The sequence below is a fragment of the Sapajus apella genome, unplaced genomic scaffold, assembly GCF_009761245.1.
Source record: "Sapajus apella isolate SASKATOON/1434 unplaced genomic scaffold, GSC_monkey_1.0 scaffold140, whole genome shotgun sequence".
Taxonomy (NCBI): domain Eukaryota; kingdom Metazoa; phylum Chordata; class Mammalia; order Primates; family Cebidae; genus Sapajus; species Sapajus apella.
Genome location: NW_022437080.1, coordinates 732,741 through 750,605, shown reverse-complemented (window position 1 = coordinate 750,605; position 17,865 = coordinate 732,741). Strand labels below are relative to the sequence as shown.

At 49.2% G+C, this 17,865-nt stretch overlaps 2 long non-coding RNA genes across 3 annotated transcripts in view; both read right to left on the bottom strand.

Moving 5' to 3' along the window:
- LOC116540441 overlaps positions 1-17,742 on the bottom strand; it is a 76,887-nt gene extending 59,145 nt beyond the window's left edge. Inside the window, exons 1-3 of one of the 2 annotated variants that reach the window (XR_004264442.1) lie at positions 17,539-17,742; positions 16,311-16,434; positions 14,050-14,992 (exon numbers count right to left, since the gene is read on the bottom strand). This is a non-coding gene — a long non-coding RNA (uncharacterized LOC116540441). Of the gene's footprint in view, positions 1-14,049; positions 14,993-16,310; positions 16,435-17,538 lie in introns of those variants that run through there. The other variant, XR_004264443.1, reaches the window with a different exon arrangement.
- LOC116540443 lies at positions 5,512-6,876 on the bottom strand. Its single transcript, XR_004264445.1, has 2 exons — positions 6,492-6,876; positions 5,512-5,757 (listed from the first exon to the last, which is right to left on the bottom strand). It is a non-coding gene; the product is annotated as an uncharacterized LOC116540443 (long non-coding RNA).
- Positions 17,743-17,865: the final 123 nt, after the last annotated feature.

Sequence of the window (17,865 nt, the reverse complement as noted above, 5' to 3'; positions counted from 1 at the left end):
TTCGTCTTGTGGCTAAATGCCCTTAGCCTCTCTCTCACTGAAAAATTAGAGATGAGAGTCCCTGCTCTGTGTATGTTACTGGATTCTTAAAAAGGTCAAAAGAAATGATGGACTGAAACAGTCCTTTGGTACTGCTAGGTGCTCTGCCAACACAAGGTGCCATGGCGATTCCTGCCCAGGCTGTGAGTGCCATGCAGGCGCTGGGCTAGTGTGTACATTTGCGGTTTTATTCTTGAAGTGTGGGTGTGGTTACAGACGGGAAAACTGGGAATTGGAGAGGTGGAAGGACCTGCCTCGTGGCACAGGACTGGAGCTCAGCTTTCTAATTCCAGACACAAAGCTGTTTCCAACACAACCTCCTGGCCCCTGCAGCAGACTCTCTCAGCTCTTTGCCTTCAGAGTTGCCTATTTTAGTGGGAATCCTGTGAAAATGACAGTAATTTTTGAAACTTTTCTAAATAACTATTCCGTCACTTGGTTTCTATCCCTAATTCAGATGCCACTCCCAGTCAAGATCACTCTCACAACAGCCGCTCAGGTGCTTCGAAAGAACAAGACATACCAGCAGCAGCTGCTCCATTATGAGGGATGGTAGTTTGTGCTGAAGAAATGCCTCCACATAAGCTGGAAAGCTTGAAAGCACAGACCATGACCTTTCCAGCCTCCCACCCACCACCACCCCACCAAAGCGGGCTGCATGCACCAGAAGGGTGGGTGCATAGCAAGAGGAAGTCAATGGGCAGTGTGGAAAGGGAGGGGAGTCCCACGTGGTCACTGTCTCTCTCTGTGAAGTCAGGGAGTAACAGTAGCAGTGGGTATTTGCTGTGAGCCTTCCTGCTGCAGGCATGGTCCTTGGGAAGGGACAACCATAGCAGGTGAGGACTATTTCCCCATATTCAGAAACAATGACTGAGACTCTGGTGATGTCCCCCATTCTCCCAACTGACAGGGTCTGGGGTGGGTGCTGGCAGGGAGCTGAGCAGAGAGGGCAACAGGCACATTCCAATGCTTGCTGTTGGTATGTTGCCACAATAGGCATTAGTAAGAGGCAGCCTGGACAGGAACAGCTGCATAGAGAACGGGTGGAGGGGTCGGGGAGCAAAGGCAGGAGAGAGCCCGCCAGGGCCCTGCAGGGTGGCAGGAACACCCAATCTCACCCTTCACTCAGTTGTGCCCTCTGCAGATGAGTTCTGGGCTGCCAGCCCAGCAGCCAGCCACCTTTCCCAAGCCCAGAGGCCCAGCTGGGAGCTGGAACAGGAGTGTTGCCATGGGTGAGGACACCTCCAGAGGAGAAAGGCAGACACCCAGGCTGGAGGCTCATGGGACCTCTCTCCTCCTGGCACCAGGACACATCTCCATACCTGGGGTTCCAGGCCACACTCAGTGACCTCCTTAGGGGTGCCCTGAGCCCAGTGAGTCTCCCTCTCTGAACCAAAACGTCTTTGAACAACAGAGAACACCTCCCGTAGGGCGGCAGGGGTTAGTCAGGCAGGCTTTGAGGCAGGCATGCGGGTGACACCTCCTATACACTGAGCACAGGCATGGGGGTGATGCCTCTAATCCTTGTGACACCCCTGGGAGGTAGCAACCATTAGACATTTGACAGCTGAGGGAACTGAGGCACAGTGAGGTTATGAAGCCTGTCTGAGGTCAAAGAGCCAATGGGTGTGGGGTTCGCGTTCCACCTGCAGACCCTGGCTGTGAATGCTGCTGGCCCCAGATGAAGGCTCACACCTGCCTGTCCCTCCACCCACCTGGGATCTTGATGGCAGGTGCGCCACATCTCCTGGCAGAGGTCATAGAAACAGATGCCCTGACGGAGCTGGGCAGAGGACACTGAAGGCAGGGGCACCACTGAAGATTCTGGGCAGCAGTGGCTGCAGGCATGACATAGGTGCATGGCAGAAAGTGCCAGGCTAATCAGGGAGGGGCTGCTGGCATCACCTGGAAAGCAACAGAGATAAGAAAAGACACAGGCTGACGCCAGGAGCTATGAGCTCCGTCTCCACCTAACAGATGGCTTTCAGGGCTTACCAGGTCCAGAGAACCATTAGGTGGAGCTACTGATTTCTGGGAGTAGAGGATGGAACACCGTTCTGCCATATTAGACTCCACACCTCTGTGGTTCATGTGCTTTCTGTTAGTGTCTCTGAGCTTACTGAACGCTCTTTATACATGCAATTCATGTCATCAAAAATCAGTGTGTCTGAAGGTATTGAAATCTTTTAAAATAAAGTCAATATTTCTCAGAAAGACTCCAGTCACCCCAATGGATAAATGATCTGGCTTCCTCAAAGGTCACTTTATGCTTACTAATATCACATCAACCAGATATAGGGTGACCACGTAGGGTGATCTCAAAGAGGACACTTCTGAGAGTGAACGGGGGCCCTATTAGGACCCTAGAACAACAGGCAAAACTGGATGTGGCCAGCGAGCCAGAGCATGTGGTCACCCTGGTCAGAGAGGACGTGAGCAGTGCCGCCATCAGAGAGGACGTGAGCAGTGCCGCCATCAGCCCCTGGCCAGAGAGGACGTGAGCAGTGCCGCCATCCGAAAGGACGTGAGCAGTGCCACCATCAGCCCCTGGTCAGAGAGGACGTGAGCAGTGCCAGCCTCTCGTCAGAGAGGACGTGAGCAGTGCCACCATCACCCCCTCATCAGAGGGGACGTGAGCAGTGCCACCATCAGCCAGACGTGCCCCAGTGGAAAGACATCTGGCTTCTTGCAGAGTGGCATATACTTTCTTGAAGAAAAATAGTTTCCAAACGCAGGTCTGTGGTTTTTAAGTCTTTAAATACTTGCCATATTGTTATTAGTTTATGCCATTACGCCGATCTAAGATGAACAGAAAAGGGCAGTAAAAAGACAGGTTGCAAAGTTTAAATTTCCAGTGTCCTTCATCCAAGGAAGTCCTTTAAATGTGGATTAAGTTATCACTTAGGCAGAATTTAAGTATGCTTTTCCGATTTAGTTACAATTTAGGGCAGAGCTATAAGTATGATCTTAGAAATAATGACAAATAATTCTCAAAATAGATGGTTTCGGCAATAGGGAACAGTCATTTTAATAAAATTTAATCCAAGCATCAAAAATGGACGAATCTATATTGTTCGTTGCTTTCAAGCCGCCTTCTGTCTGGCTCCCTAGAGGGAGCTAACTTAATTTGAAAAGATCGGAGATATTGACTCGGATGTGTGTTCCCAGGGACGTCAGAGCAGAATGACATCACTCAGAAGGAAACTTGTCTCTGATATCTGTAAATGGTGAGATCTACAAAGCCTTCTTCATGAGGAAGCTCTTATAAACCAGATCAGTCTTCAAAACCTGATTCTCATCAAAAACCGGTGGTCAGGATCTAGTTGCTTGTGGGGAAAATCCTGGGTCTGGCATTCTCTCAACGTCCCAAGCTCAGCTCAGTCCCATCCTGGGGAGCCGGATGCAGGGGCCACAGGTCCCTAACAAGGGAGAAATCACGGGCTGCAACAAACACTTACAGATGTCTGTAGACATTCCACTATGTATTACTGGGAAGAAAATCTCATTTCATACAAGTTGGGAATTTGGTCTCTGCCCTGAGAAAGGCGGGTTCTCTGATTCAGTGGATAGAAAAAAAACATAGGTGCTCTGTCTGGACAGGAGCAGAAGCTGGAGGAAAACCTAGCTCGTGGCAGTGAGGACGCCTTAACTGTGTGAAAGCCAGTGCCTCATGCATTTGATCTCGACTGTCACAGCAGCGCTGTGGTGGAGAGGGCAAACTCTCACCAAACGCTTCCCTTGCTCTGGGCACACAACACAGAACACACTTCCCGGCAGCCTTTGCAGCCCTGCACCACGTGATTGCTCTCCAGCCATGGACTGGGAATGAAGCTGACGCGTGCTGAGTGACCTCAGGCAGGCCTTCCACGCTCCCTCCCTTCCACTGTCTGCAGCCAAGGGCATCCAGGAGCTGAGCCTTGGGGATGGCAGGGACTGTCAGCCTGGATCTGTCAGAGCTGCAGAGAGCACCTTCCACTTCTTACCTCCATAGACTGAGCTTCCCTGAGTAAGGAATAAAATTCTAAGGTGTTAAATCATGCCACGGAGAAGATGAGGTTGATCTATTATAGCAGCTAGCTTTATCTTAGCTGATAAAAACAGCATGTGGTTAGGTGACACTGGCTGGGGGAGGGGGGGACACAGCTGTGTGTGGCCTGCCTTGAACCTAGGCCACGCCAGGTCTCCAGCCTGCACCTATCATGTAGGGCCACAGCCTTCCTACTGCGGAGCCTTCTGTCTCCATTTCACCACCAAGGAAAACATGGCCAAGTAAGTTGCCTAAGATTAAGCTGGAAAGGATCACAGGCAGGATTTGAACCTGGGTCCACCCAGATCCAAAGCTGAGTTACTTTGTTAAAACAGCCACCAGCTGCCCTGGCCCAGGTGCAGCGCTCCATTCATGCGGCAGCCACGTCCTGCTGCTTCTCACCCTCCAGTTCAAGAATCAGCATGACAGAAGTAGTGACCCCAGCAGTTTGTTGGGGTGCTCCTGCCTGCTCCCTCCCATCCTGAATCAGGATGCCCTCCCTCCCCCAGGATGACTGCACTCTCCCCAGTGAGTAGCAGCTGCTTCAGAGAACCACTCACCCCTCAGCCCCACCACACAGCAGCTTAGCCTCCCCACCCCACTGCAGCCTCTGCATCTCTGCACCACCATCCTGCCCTCCCTGCAGCTGCTGGCAGAAGCCCCAGGGCAGCACCCCTGAGAGCTGGTGTGTCTGCACCAGCCCAGCGTTTCCAGCCCCCCACCAGAGTGGCTGGCTCCCCTGCTGGCAGCCCTGCCTGCTGTCCCTGCTCCTCTCCTGCACCTCCCAGGTAAGTGCCTTGTGCTGCGATCTTTTCCTCAGCTTGCTTCTAGGGAAACAAACTAAGACATGCCATCTGCCGAGGCATGGCCCTGGGCCTGATGGGCTCCAAGACCGCCCTATCTCCCCTCATCCAGGTTCACCTGTGGACATCCCAGCTGCTCTGATCTGTTCAACTTAGTTCAAGAAACGTTTCCGGCGCCCCTGCGGCGGCTGGCCCCGGAAATACAGAAGCGACTTAGCAGGGTCTGCGCCTGAACACAGCCCAAGCCTAATGGGAGAGGCAGGCACAGGGAGAAGAGAGTCCGACCTCAGGCGGTGGGCGCACGGACCGCCGTTTTCAACTCACTGAGCCCCTGATCTGCGCCAAGGTCACACAGTGTCCCTGCGCACCAGGATGGAAAACAAAGAAACACACCCTGCCCTCCAGAGCTATGATTTCAATGGGGGACAGCCAGCCACACAACGTGTCAGATGCCGTCGCTGCTGCAGGACATGCGGGAAATTCGGGCGACTCCCAGGATTGAGGCCTGAGCACGGGGAAAGATGCAGATGCCGAGTTGCCTTCATATCTGCATAAGATGCAAAGTGCACAGCTGGGAACTCAGGGGAGAAGAGCCGGAAGGAAAGTCTTGATGAATTAAAATTTTTAAAAGTCATAACAAGATTTAAAACACTAATTTATTATCCAGTTCAATTGCTCAGAATTCCCCATGAGCCAGTCTGTGAAATGGAATTTTCACAATTGTGTCCCAGCTGCTATGGAAAGCACAGTGGCTGCCCTGTTGGAGGTGGGTCGAATGTGCGGCCTCTTCCCTCCGATGTCTGGGCGATTCACTTCTTCCTTGCTTTACCTCTGCCATGGCAATTTTAGTAACCACGTCTCTGGGTGGCTGCAGGAACATGTTAAGTCCTGATGGGGACACACTGGTCAGGCAAGATGTGTTAGCTCCTCCCTCTTCTCTCTCTCTGCACTGTGGTGAGACTCCCTAATGCACTTCTAACAAAAATGTGAGCCTGGCCCGGTGTGGTGGCTCAGGCCTGTAATCCCAGCACTGTGGGAGGCTGAGGCAGACAATCACCTGAGGTCAGAAGTTCAAGACTAGCCTGGCCAGCATGGTGAAACCCCGTCTCTACTAAAAAAATAATTCAAAAAATAGCTGGGTGCTGTAGTGCACACCTATAATCCCAGCTACTCAGGAGGCTGAGGTAGAAGAATCACTTGAACCCGGGAGGTGGAGGTTGCAGTGAGCCAAGATCACACCACTGCCCTGCAGCCTGGGAGACAGAATGACACACCATTTCAAAAAAAAAAAGTGAACCTGAAAGGCCCACTGTGGTTTGAGGATGAGGCATCCTCCCTGCCCTGTCACCTACCGGACTCGGGACCCACTGATGCACACGGTCTCAGACACACAGCACATTAGGTTGTGTGCTCTCCCATGAGTGGTGGGGTGCCCCAACCTGGCCCACCTGCTCTCTGCAAGCTGGAGGTGACCGCCTGAGCACCAATCAGAATGTGTGCTCCCAGGTGTCCCCTCCTCAGGGCCTAGCCTCGCTTTAGGCTTATTGAGAATGAGGGCAAGACAATTCCCAGCCCCTGAGGACATCAGGATTGAATAGTACAAGCACACTGCATCCACTCACAGAGACCCCCATGCTGAGTTAGTGATATTCCAGGCCACGCCTTCTTCCTGGCCCAGTCCCCTCCTCCCTGCTTCCTGATGGGAGAACAAGGCAGATTTGAGAGAGGCCCTTCCTGAGGCTGCACTGGTGCAGGAGGACTGTGCCCCCGTGCAAACACTCATGGCCCCCTCCGTGCGTCATTGAGGACTACATTCAGCTGCACGCAAAAGAAAAGCCAACTGACAGTGGCCTGCCCCTATCCGGGAGATGGTATCGAAAACGCAGCAAACGCCAAAGGAGGCAGTCCCAGGCGGGCGCTCACACTGGCTTCACTCCCCTTTCTTTGGCCACAGACAGCTGATCTCCTGTCCTCTTGTTTGTCTAGCAAGAGAGAGGGAAGCAAAGAAGGAACGTGCCTCGGCCACAAAAGCAAAAGCTTTGCCTGAAACCGTGAGATGGTAACTCTTCACCAGACTGTGTCAACGTGCAGATGCACAGAGGCTGAGGAAGGGAGGTTTCTGTCTGGGCATGGTGACACCCAAACAAAGTCAGGATTCCATTCCTAAGGAAGAAGGGAGGTGGATGTTAGAAGGACAAATAGCCAGTCCAGGAGTTTAAAGTCCCTGAGTTGTTTTCCAGAAAACCGGACCCCCACCAAACAGATCTGTGGCACACAGACCTCCGATGAGAGGGAACCAAAGACTGAACTCTGGACCGCCATTCTTTGTTCTAAGTTTCTTCCTGAGGCCCTGGAGGGAGTCACACGAGCCAGAGCTAACATCCTTTCCTGATGACCCCAAATCTATAAACAAAGCTGCTTTTCATTAACTAATTGCAAATCAGAAAATCTTTAAATCTACCTATGACCTGTAAGCCCCAACTCTACCAAAAAAAAATATTAACCAGGTGTGATAGTGCACAGCTGTAGTCCGCGTTGCCTGTGTGTCCCACCCCCAGAGTTTCTAAGAACCTGCTAATGTTTGTTTATAGTTCACTGCCACGTGTCTCTCACTCCCATATGTATGAATTTTCCCAGTGTTAAAGGATCCATTGCGCCTACCAACCAACCCAAGCACAGAGATCATTCCTTCTGGAAAGAGTCCCAAACCCAGCCCTGAGGATGAGGCTGGCACCTTCGCACTGGCCAGGACCTTCTCCGCTAACTGGGATCTGCCTCCCAGAAGGATGGCACCACGGCTGCTGCTCTGCCTGACTCACCTTGGCCAGAAGCTAGATTCCTGCTGGTGGGAAATGCATCACCCACTTGCTGCACCCAAGCCCCTGGAGCTTTCGTTCTGCAGCAGTTTCCTCAGGAGCCAAAGGATCCCAAGTTTATAACTTGAGTTTAGAATGTATTTCAACCTTTTTTTTTCGAGATGGAGTTTCATTGTCACGCAGGCTGGAAGGCAGAGTGCAATGGCGCAATCTCGGCTCACTGCAACCTCCCTATCCTGGGTTCAAGCAATTCTCCTGCCTCAGCCTCTTGAGTAGCTGGGATTACAAGCACACACCATCATGCCCAGCTAATTTTTGTGTTTTTAGTAGAGACAGCGTTTCACCATGTTGGCCAGGCTGGTCTCGAACTCCTGAACTGAAACGATCGAACCGCCTCAGCCTCACAAAGTGCTGGGATTATAGGCATGAGCCACTGCACCTGGCCTCAAACTTTTTGATTATGAAAATAACACACATAGAAAAGTGCAAAAGACATATATTTATAATTCACCCAATAATAGTAAAACTAATGCCCAACCACACCTTGAAAACTGAGTTCCCAGCCATGATGGGATGAGACGTCATGAATATTCACAGCTCCTCCTACAAGCTGTTGAATATGTATGTTCAGCCAACCTGTTCAGCACGAAGTTCCTACCACCTAGTTAAGTACAGACCTAGAGCCTGCCAGAAGCCAGGGTCTCTCCCTGACCCCTGCCTCGTCCCCCACGGTGCCCACCAGCTTGATTTTTACCATAGTCAATTCCTTGCTGTGTTTCATTTATTCACTTGCATATACATCCCTACACAACATACAGTATTCATAACATCTGTAAATTAAAAATAAAATCCTAAGTTCCCTGCCAACTGAATGGACCCCCTCTTGGCCAACAAAAACCTTTAAAAGACCCAGAAAAACCTTAAAAGCTGAGTTCCCAGCCATTATGGGATGGGAGGTCAGACACGCCTCGTTGTCGCCCTCCCTTTTGCTTGCAGTGTACACACAAGTGACCAGTATTCATGTTAAAATAGAGGGCGTAAGACTGACAGAACAGACTCTGTGGCAACAAGATGCCACGTTGTAAACAGGACCCAAGGCCATTCCGGTTAAGTACCACGCCCTTATGCTTTAAAGAATCAACTATTTTCTAACTGCCGCAAGGTTTTTCTTTTTCTCTAGCAGCAAAACAAGCACGGACCATGAGATAAACAATAGTCAAGCAATTTTTAGCTCACCACTAGACAATGACTAACTCACCCCGCTGTTTCACCAGCCATAGCCACAGCTTTGATTGGACAAGAAATGGATTTCAGTAACTTTCTCCAGATGAGAAGACCAACCATCACGGACTGTTTCTGGCCAGTTTACAGAGGCTGCCTTGTCATACGTTACATACATGTGTGTTCAATGCGCATGCATCAGGACCGCCTTCATGAATATTCATAGCTCCTCCTGTAAGCTGTTAAACAGCCAACCTGTTGAGCACAAAGATGCTACCTCAGCCCCTCCTCTTTTTTGGGGGAAAAGGGGTTGGGGGGAATGCAGTTTGGCTCTCCTTGCTCAGGCTGGAATGCAATGGCGTGATCTAGGCTCACCGCAACCTCTACCTCCCTGGTTCAAGAGATTCTCCTACCTCAGCCTTCTGAGTAGCCAGGATTACAGGATTACAGGCATGCGCCACCACACCTAACTAATTTTGTATATTTTTGGTAGCGATGCTGGTTTCACGATGTTGGTCAGGCTGGCCTCAAACTCCTGACCTCAGGTGACCTGCTCACCTCTGGCTCCCAAAGATTGTAGGCGTGAGCCACTGTGCCAAGCCAGCCCCGCCTCTTTCAAAATGCCTGTCTCTGGGCTTTGCCAGAGTCTACGCTTCTCAGCCTGTGGGATGGCCACCTTGTAGATTCTAACCGTTATAAGAAATAAAGTCTCTTCTCCACATTTATAAGTTTGTGAATTTTTTTTTAGTTAACACATTTAAACCATATTGAATGTGAAGTATGCAATTATCTTACATACAGATAATGAAAAATGATGCAGTTAAATGAAAAAAAACTTTCTTGAATAGAATTTTCATCTTATGCTTATTAAGAAAATTTATGATGTGTGTGCACACAGATTTTATTATAGATTATGCTCATGCATGCATAAAAAAAAGAAAAGCAAAATATCCTGGTTCAGGTAGTCTTAAAACCTCTTCCTAATTGGGCTCCACATTCTCCCCATCACTTTTCACCCAGGTTGTCTGTGTCTGCGTTTCCCTTGCTGTATCATCCTCTATCCAAAAGGAGTGCTGGCCACTGAGAATTTCTTACCATAGTGCATCTCCACTGTTTCTGGGCTTCCTTGCAGACCGCTAACAGTCTTAGTACGAAAGTCAAGACCATTTGGCCTCATTAGCCAATAGGTGACATCATCTTTAAACTTCCAGAACCTCATCAAAGCTCGTATAGAGAAGTTGCTGGTGCCGCTGTTGCATGTCTGCCTGAGTCCAACAGCACAGCTGGGCTTTTTGGCAGTTTGAGCTGCGTAAGAATTTTTAAATTTGTTTTCATGTGTGTGTGAGGCATCAGCTTGAGCTAGTAAGTTACAAGTGATAAGTATTCTTTTTAATAACCATAAAATGAAAATTCTAATCAAGAACATGTGAGTTTAATTGCATTGTTTTTTCTTATTATTGGTACATAACCTAATGGCACACTTCACAATCAATAAGGTTTTAAATGTCGTGGATACAGTATGTTGTTTAGGGACACATATGCAATATTTAGGAGTGCACTGTGTTACAGATCATGAAGACCAAGATAGCAGGTGCCTTCGGAGGTGAGGCAGGGGCTGGAGACACAGACCCCTGGGCTTCTGGCAGGCTCTAGGTCTTTACCTGGGTGGGGCTGAGTACTCACTTTTACTTATACCATGACTTATTGTAACCTTGGGGTTCAGGGGTTCAGGGGTGCCCTCAGTTCCCCTGAGAGGACGTTTCTCCAGGTTCTTGGTCCAAGAATGAGAGAGGAGACCACGGCGCAGTGCACTCATAAAAGTAAATGCTGGACTCAAAAGTGTTTGTAGAAAGTGATTTTATTTAAAGCAGAGAGAAGAAGGAGAAGGAGAGAGAAACAGCTAGCTCTCACACTGAGAGGAAGAAAAACCACTCTCACGCTGAGTGAGAAGGGTTCCCAGAGGGGGAAAACCAGAGAAGGAAAGCTCCTCTCACAAAGTGAGAGTTTCCGGAGGGTGGAATCCAGGAGAGGAGACACGGCTTCCACACTGAGTGGTAGGGAACTGAGAGGGAGGGATGGAATTTAGGAGAGGAAAAGCAGCTTCCACGAGAGAGGGCTCATGGAAGGGGACCCAAACATGGAGTCCCAAGGGGTGCGGAAGAAAGGGACTTTTAACCTGGGAGGAACCCCCACCTTCTCTAAGACCGCTGGCCAATGAAAGGAGTTCCTTAGAACTTCCTCTGGAGTGATTGACTTTTAGTTTCTTCCTATGCCCGTGAAATTCAAACATAACAGTTAAATCTCCCAGATAGAGAGAGATGGGAGAGGGGCATGACACTGGGAAGTTCTTGCCCTTAAAACCATGCCTCCTTATGGACCAGGAAAGAAAACACATTCCCTCATTATGGGTCAGGCATCCAGGCAGGGCTCAGCTAAGCAGTTCTCCTGCTCCCAATGGCATCGTCTGAGGTGACCGAGCAGCGATCAGTTGATGGACAGACTGGAGGTTAGATGGGCTCAGGGGTCCCAGAGAGAATGTTCCAGCAACAAGCAAGTCAAGAGATGTCAACTGAGTTCTGTTCCTTTTTTTCAAACCTACTATATAACTTTATACACTCTCCTATTCCCTGCAAATATTTTCAAGCTTGTCTTTATTAAACACAGTAAGATTTGTTTTATATTCTACGTCTGGTCATTTCAATATCTATGTCTTTGAGAATCCATTGTTAATTTTTCAGAAGGTGGGGTCGTGCTGCTGATTTTCATCCGTGGTATCTTATTTCGATTGTAATTGACCATCTTTGACTATGTGGAGTTATTGTACTTGGAAAGTTATTAAAAGAATAATCTTTGAAGGTGAAGGTATCCTTCAGAGAAAACTAGAAATACCTCTTAGGACACTATTTCATGTCCCCACAACTTCCACCTAACCCATAAAAAAATCACCTTCTGCTCTCCTCTTTCTGAAGGCTGGCTCTCTTGTGAGGTCATGTTGATGGAGCCTCCTCCTTCACCTTGAACACCTTGGGGTCAACAGGTAGAGCTGGCTATTTTCCCACTTGTCAGTGCAGATCTACAGCCATTTTTTAAATTCCTCATTAAAAAAAAATACTTGTTCCATCTTATTCACAGCGTTCAGCTTAATAACACCCTACACCTCAGAGAGTTCATCTCTCAAGCTACATTGGCACAAGATTTTTGCACCTGGTTCGCAATGTTCCTTTGCATCCAAGTTCTGTCATCATTCAGAATGATATCAACATGTATTATTATTACATCCACTTTGAATTCAACATGACCATAAATGGGTCCTGCGAACCTGTACCCTCTCTTCCTGTATTTCCACTAATAGTGAATGTGTGAATGTCTCAGCTACCCACCCCAATTGCCCAACCTTTTCCTAGCCCAGACAATTTCCTAGACAACTTTGCCCTCCAATTGGCACCAAGTGCTTCCTTAATATTTCTTCATCTATCCCTGTTCCTGTCCCCACTACCCCTGACTACGCTCAGCTTCCCCAAACCCCAGGCTTGGATGCTGGTAAATGACTTGAGTGGCAGCTAGAAAACAGTTCATGGAGCTCCCAACATCCTCCCACCCAGGCCTCCACAGAGCCGGTAGGAACCACAGAAATGAGCAGTTACTTTCCCCATGATGCTGTCATTCCCATTATCACTGGAAAGCCTCTATTTTTTAATTTGTCCCATGGGACGACAGACCCCAAACACACACTTACTACTAGTATAGATACACACGTTGAGACCAGTGGTGACTGTAACAGCTCATGTAAACGCTGAGCTCCATTGCCTGGGCTCACTTTATGTGTGGGGGGAACGCAAGCCTCTAGAATCCCATGAGAACTGACTTCTACATTAGATGCTTTTCTGTCTCCTCCTGTGTCTCTCACATAAGACCCATCAGTGAACGCTATTAAGTTAACATGGGAGCAAGACTATATGATGAATCAGATGGAGGCCACGCATCTTTGTTGGGGGCTGCGAGGCGGTCGTGCTGCTGTCTGGATGGGATCTGGCAACGGAGTCACTGGGCTCAAAGTTCACACCTTCCTAGAATCCCATTAGGGTCAGCCAGTAATGCTTGCAGAGCACTGACAAGTGCTGTGTCATAGGAACTTATAAAGCAGCAGCAACAGTACAGGAGCAGTGGCTCACGCCTGTAATCCCAGCACTTTGGGAGGCTGAGGTGGGTGGATCACTTGGGGTCAGGAGTTCGAGACCAGCCTGGCCAACATGGTGAAACCCAGTCTCCACTAAAAATGCAAAAATTAGCCAGGCATGATGGTGCACACCTGTAATCCTAGCTACTCAGGAGGTTGAGGCAGGAGAATCACTTGAATCCAGGAGGTGGAGGTTGCAGTGAGTTGAGATCATACCACTGCACTCCAGCATGGGTGACAATGAAACTCTGTCTCAAAAAAAAAAAGGCAGCAACAGCACAACAGCACAAGGCCCACACAATTACATCCCCAAGCCAAGGCCTGCACCTTCTCAAGCAGAGACCAGATGTTGGAAAGACTTCTAAACAGCCTGGCATCCCCGGAGCAACAGAATCAAGTGGCACATAAAAGTAAACCAAAAGCTAGTGTTTGAGGAAGCACAGCCACCACTAACGGCCCCCTATTCTCCTTACAGAAAGGGAGAAGAGATGACCAGCTAGGAACTGACTCTGAGTACAGGCGGGAGAGCAAGGGCTACTTAAGGATCTGAAGGCTTCTTTAGCATCTGTTAGCAGTTACGATGCTTCAGGCAGCACCACCATGAGTGGCTCACCTCTCAGAAGAGGCAGGGCCTGTTGCTTGCATCGTGCACAAGCTCAACAGGGTGGAGCCATTTCTTCACAGCGACAAAGCTATTGCTTCTTGAAGCTACTGCTTCATTTGTAAAACAGGTGGCTTTGGGGATGGAACTATTTCCCATCCATCAGCTGATAACAAATATTCCAAATACTTGACCTGGGTTTAACAATATTACAAATTATCTGGAGGAGATTTATAGCCTTGAGAGGTTAGAATTTTGGTAAAGCTAATGTATCTTGTTTTTGTTTGGGGGATAGGGTCTCACTCTGTCACCCAGACTGGAATGCAGTGGTGTGATCTTCGCTCACGAGAACCTCCAGCTCCCAGGCTCAAGTGATCCTCCCACTTCAGTCTCCCAAGTACGTGGCATAAGGGTAGCCGAGAGAAGGGAGGTGGGGGGGAAAGCAGAGGGCTGGAGCTGGATGTATGGTGGAGGAATACAGTGCTCTGGTGGGGGGATCATGGTGTGGTTAAGGCGGAGGAAAATCATCCAGGTAAGTGGAAGAGGAGTCGTTAGCTGGGACTGTGGGAATGTGGCAGGAGCAGGTTTGTCAGCCGGTGCTGTGGGCAGAGTGACAGGAAGAGAGTCAGGTTAGGAGCCAGCCAGGAGGATTTGGAAAGTAGAGCAGGACCGGCAGATCGAAGGACAGCTACGAAAGAGTGAAGAAAGCCTGAACATAAGGAATCTCAGAGCATTTCCCATTGCAGTGGCAAAAGTTGTCTAAGCCCTTAAGTACGTTGAAATGCAAAGTGCCATTTTCAGGCCATTGGGAACCATTGTCTAATTTGTACTGAGGCCAGACGGTATTACAGTAAAAGATAAGCCTCTTACGACGGACTTCTGAACGGAGGCCGAGAGCATGGAGATTAGCAAGACACACCCAAGGGGGGTAGTCTTGGAAGGGGAAGACTGACAGGCTCCCATAGCGAATGGGGGAGGGAGGGAGAGGAAGAAGAGACTGCAGATTGACAAGGACAGGGGGAGAGGGCGGCCCCTGTCCTACGGGCCTTGTCCGGGATTCGGGAGCTAGCCATCGAGTCAGGCGTCCGTCCCTGAAACAGAGGAACCGGAGGCCTGGAGGCAGGAGGAAGCTTTTGGACAAGCGCTGGGTCTTTTGGGAAGGCAGAGAGGGTCAAGGGTTCCGGGAAATGGCAACGATCTCTCTTACTCGCCCCAGCAGAGGCTCTGATGGTGGATGCAGTCGCCAGCAATGGGAGAGTCTGGGAGAATTTCCGGGTCTTCGGCAGGTTTGGGGAAGGGAAGGACGGCCTGGAGAGAAGGGATAGAAGAGGGAGGGAAGGAGAGAGAAAGGGCGAGAGAGTCCCGTAAGGACGCCCGGCCAGAACCTACCCCTCCGGGGCTTCGGCACCAATAATGTAAGGGCTGCCGAGAGAAAGGAGAACAGACCCAAAGTCAGGCAAGCAAGTTTATTAACCTGCCGGGCTGCTCAGAGGAGGCAGCAGCCCGAGCTTACAAGACAAGGGTTTTTATGGGGTGAGAGGGGCATAAGGGGATTTCAGGTAACAGGCACAGAGATAATTCGTTAACTTGCAGCAGACCTACAATACATCATCCTGTGGCTTTTGTGGTGGCAGTCTTTAAACAAAAAAGGACAGAAACCAGGATTTTTTACAGACCTGTGTCAATCAGAATTTACAGGTATGGATAACCAACGCATGGTTTTCCTGTCCTCCCTCGGGCTGCCCATGCTGTCCCGATAGCTGTAATTAGGCTTTGCTTAATCGTAGCAGCCTTGATGTGGCGCTTGGTAGGGGTTCAGCAATGCAGCTGCACAGCAGTCAGAGGGGGGTGGGGTCAGCCCGCGCAGAGGGGGTTTCTGACACAGCACAGCTCCATCCCTAACAACTAGGACTACAGGCACCCACCACCAGGCCTAGCTAATTTTTGTATGTTTTTGTAGAGATGAGATTTTACCATGTTGCCCAGGCTGGTCTCAAACTCTAAGCTCAAGCAATCCACCCACCTCAGCCAGCCGATGTGCTGGTTTTGCAGACGTGAGCCACCAAGTCCGGCCTAATGCATCTTGTTTACAAGCACATGAGGTGTTACCTATCAATAAATCATCTAGATATATCCATATATGGACCCCTGATGTGGAGAAAGATTATTTAAGTTATTTTGTAAATGCCTAGATGTTATAGTAAGCAAATCTCTGAATCCCTAGGGGATGCATTGCCACTAATACGGAAAGCTAAAAGTATAGAAAAGAAAACTCAACATAAGTTTATTACTAAAATTAGTTAGGTCCCACAATAGGAGGATAAGACAGTAGCAGTGTTGAGTACTACAACTGTCAGACATGCCAAAAATATATTTCTATCATCAGATCTTGTAAAAATCTGTAAGCAAGCTAACCTTCTTTGTTAATTTTCCTTCCTTTTTCATAGGTAGTATAGAGAGAGTATTACAAGGCAAATGTCCTTTCTTCATTATTCTCTTTCTAGTTCTCTAATTATAGGCTCTAGTCCCTGCATTTGAGCTAGGGAGAGGATATAGCTTTACACATGACCATGATTTTTCTTTAGTGTAAGCTACAGCAGTGGGATCGATCAAAAGATGGTCTTACTGAGTCAAAGTGTTGAAGAAAGACTTCAGCAAATAGGGCTTCTTGTCTGATCAGAGACGGCTACACATCCTCCAGTTAGCCCAGCAGAAAGGCTTGCTCAAGGCGTCCCAACCTTGTCACAAAACTTGTGGGGGCAAAAGAGAAACCAAGCCCCAAAGGGACACACCAATTCATAAACAGAGAATTATTAGATAATTTATTATTTAGAAAAAACCTGAATGCATTCAGGTAGCCAGCAATCTACACAGCTATGGCAGATTTTTAGCTCTGTTGTTAACGGAATTAAAGCTACAGTTACTATCCCTTATTCCATTCTTAGTAAAAGCCAGAGGCTATTCAATTTGCAAGAGTAGTTACATTGAGTTTACCCTGATGGCTTGATTTTTATAATCCTTTATCAGGCTTATGCTGATGTTCTGCTGTTATCATTCCTTACCATTACCTCCTGTAACCGCTCAAAAGTGTACCCACACACACGAGGCCAGGGCATGCCCTCAGGAGGGCACGTTCAGTTTCCCACTCTCCACTTCAACCGCTGGCACCAGAATCTGCCCAGTTGCTCAAGCCGAAATCTCAAGAGTCTTCCTGGTTTTCTCTTTTGCCACCCCATGACCCACATCCAATCCATCAGCAAGGAAAGAACCGGGAGCCAGAAAGGCAAGACTCTCTTCCCGTGGGTCCTTCCCTCCGCCTGCACCTGTCTAAGCCACCATTTCATTCCCTGCCCCACCTACAGCCTGGCGATGTTTCCCTTCCCCTCTGCCTTCCCTCCTTGCAGCTCCATCTTTCTTTCCCTAGATTATCAACTATTTAATAAAGATTATAAAATCACTCTATCCTAATAAAATACTTTCTATCAGTCTTATTTATTGAGGCACCACAGAATTCTTGGTTTGGAAGGAAGTTTTGGTGCTTAAAAATTTTCAAAATCACTTCCAGAGGGAACCAGCAGCCCTCTTGTCGATAGCAGAGCCAGCTCCTCTTGCACGTGAATAAGGAACCATAAATGAGACACAGCACATCTGAGCAGTCTTTTAAAGTAAGCTTTAAAAATCATTTAAAATACTTTGGTTTAAAAAAATAAACAAATTCAAATCAAGCATTTGCAACATAGCTAATATACCTCTGTGGTGACTTAGCATCTATAAGACCTAGTCTGACAACTGCCAGCCGCAGAGAATAAGTGTGGTTTCTCGGCACAAGTCCCACAAGGCCCTGGCCAACCCACCTCTGCCTGCTCCCCAGGGCTCTCCTCCAGCGCAGCCCTGTCTCTCCCTAAAGCCAGCAGGAGGCGCCGGGATTGTCCGCCCCAAATCCTTTCCCCCTTTTCGGAAACAGCAAGTGAGCCCCAGACAGTAGGGCATGTGATGCCGTCCAACACATCTGGTGTGAGCAAAGGCTCCATTCTCCAGCGGGGCCGAGCTGGGACAGGGCAGGGGGCGGGGAGGGGGAGGAGCCGGGGCGAGGGCTGAACCGCGGGGGGAGTGGCCGGGGGTAGGTGCGGGCACGGGGGCGGGGGGGGGGGCGGGGGGGGGGGGGGGAGGGGGGGGGGGGG